Source organism: Suncus etruscus, chromosome 2 (assembly GCF_024139225.1).
Source record: "Suncus etruscus isolate mSunEtr1 chromosome 2, mSunEtr1.pri.cur, whole genome shotgun sequence".
Classification (NCBI taxonomy): Eukaryota; Metazoa; Chordata; class Mammalia; order Eulipotyphla; family Soricidae; genus Suncus; species Suncus etruscus.
Genome location: NC_064849.1, coordinates 87170606 through 87173330, shown reverse-complemented (window position 1 = coordinate 87173330; position 2725 = coordinate 87170606).

Sequence of the window (2725 nt, the reverse complement as noted above, 5' to 3'; positions counted from 1 at the left end):
TGGGCCTATTTCCCATCATCTTTCTTCATTCCCTTCCTTTACCTTCATCTGCCATCTCATCTCCCCTGCACCAGTCTCACCTGCAGTTTTCACACTTTCTGTTGTTATAATCTCCAACATATCTGTCCCCAGCCAAGCCCAAACATTCTCAAGCCATGATTTTTGGGACCTTGACTCTGATGCCATCAAATGCTGAAGACCAGAGCTGTTTTGTTAGACCTCATAATGCAGACACTTTTATGAGGCAGGCTTCAGAGCACCAACCTCCCCAGGAGGTCTGAGGGGAACAAGGATGAGGTTTGCTGGGCCCTGGACCTTGAGCCAAGGCCCAGCCAACAGACGAGCCACAGGCTCTGTGCCTGAGGATGCTCAGAGATAGAAAATGCAAAAGAATTGATACCTTCCAGAGTCAGACAGGAGGGGACAGAATTTGCCTTACCCTCCTGCTCCTGGTGTAGTAAAACAAAAGCATCAACAACCTTGCATCCCTTCTTGGGATAATGTCTTCACTTCTTTAGATAATGTTTTCCACTTAATGGATTTCCTTTAATGCTGGTAAAGTAAATGTAATCCTAAGATTATTCTGTTTAATGCTATCTTGTTCAAGTAAAAATATTGCTTCAAAATGAAAAATAAAGTAAAAGAAAATGCCAAAGACCTGTGTCTGCCATGTCAGGCAAGCACTGAAAGGGACAGAGAATCTAAGGGATTGCTTTTCACTGTCTATACTGCTAAGGTCTCCTAGGAAAAGTTTTTTTTTTTTTTTTTTTTATCAAAGTCCTGCGAAAGCTTTGTTGCTGTGTTTGTTCCAAGGATAATTCATCAAAACCAAAAAAATATCTGCTGGCTTTGACACTGTGTGAGGAGTAGGATAGAAATAAATGGCGGATGACAGACATCAGATAAATCCTTGCTACCCCCCCCTATTTTAGCTCCATGTAGAGCAGAAGCCTGGTGTCCCCTCATCTGTTCCCAATAACTTGGGATGATTTCAGCAGTGAAGATAACATTATAGAGAACTTTCTCTGTCTGCTTGTGTTTTAGACTTAAGACCAGACGAGAACCAATAGTTCATATGCCCAGTGTGAAGGTGTGCTGTAGATACAACTGCTTTTTTTTTTAAACAAGGGGTGACTATAATGTCTGTTTGGAGTGGGCAGAGAGGTGCTCCCGCATTTCAGAAGAAACAGTAGGTTGCCTTAGAAAAGATACTATTGGTGACATTCTGTTTCTAATTCTAAAATGAGACACTGAGTATCTAGACTAAACAGCACAGAATAATAGGTGGGGGTAGGACATGGCAGCTTAAGGGACTCAAAGTCCAGCAGGAGAACAATGACCCCGGTAGAGCAGCAAGTGGGGCTGTAAGGAACACCGTACTTGGAAGCACCCTGCAAATACCCCTAAGTCTGTCCTTAAAAAAACACTGGGCACCACCCCTGGATGCTAATCCTAGTGTCCCCACTGTGTTCTGCTGCTGCCCTCTAAGGACTCTTGCTCTGTGTGGGGGCTGATCCAACCCCAGTGAAAGGATCTAAAATTGGTATGCTGCGAAATAAAAAAAAAATAAGCCAAATAGGGCGAGAGAATGTATGGGATTCAGGGGCGGCTTTCAGCCTGCTTCCTGGACGGAGAGCGACAGCCCAAAGGAAGGACAGAGAGAGAGCCCCAAAACAAAAGAGGAAAAAGAGAGAAAGCCTGTTCAAAACGTCCTCTCAGACCTTATATACCCCTGCCTCCAACCCCTCCCTGCCCCGGGTGGCAGTTGACAGTTGCCAGGAAGTTGTTGGCAGCGAGGGATTTCTGGGTAAAGGGAAAACGAGGCTAGGGCAGAATCCCTCTCTCTTCTGTCTGGGAGAACTAGGTAGGTCAGTAGACATATTGTGCCAAACACAGACTCTTCCTATGGTGCCTCTTTACTGAGGTCTCATTATAGCTACACTGATTATAACTGCACAAGACACCCCACACTGAGTATACACTCACTTATCATGGTGGGTAGTCTAGGACCCATATGTGATTGCGGGGAGTCAGTAGGTTTTGTCCAGAAGTAAGTCAGCCAGTCCTGGATGCAATTCAGGGTTACAGGTACCCAGGGAACCACCATGGAGCCCACTATATGTACTTCTGGGGTGAAGACACAGAGACCTACTTTCTGAAGGAGGATCTTCAAAAAGGCACTGAACAGGGATTCAACCATAGGTTGTCATTTTTCTAGGGTAACTTAGACCCATTTTTTCCAGAAACAATTTCTGAATGTCTGTTCCTAAATCAGAAGTGCAAGCCAGCACTTCATTCTTCTGTAGGACAGAGATTATTCATAAAATCTCTTTATGAACACCAGTTTAATTGGCAATAAAGACAGGGAAACATTGTCAGGGATGTTTTCCATGACACTGCTCTTAAAGCAGCTGGTACAGTCTTGGGGGCTCCGATCCTTGCTTCACAGCTAAGGAGATGTCACATTTAGTGGCAGAACATGCTTAGCCTGGATCCCCTAATTCCTCTGGGAAAAGATATGCCTTTCAAAGTGGCTTAGTCTTGGGATAATTTTATGGACAACCTGGGCCTATTTCCCATCATCTTTCTTCATTTCCTCCCTTTATTTACCTTCATTGCCATCTCATTTCCCCTGCCCCAGTCCCACCTGCAATTTTCACGCATTCTGCTGTTATAATCTCCAACATATTTGTCCCCAGCCAAGCCCAAACATTCTCAAGCCATG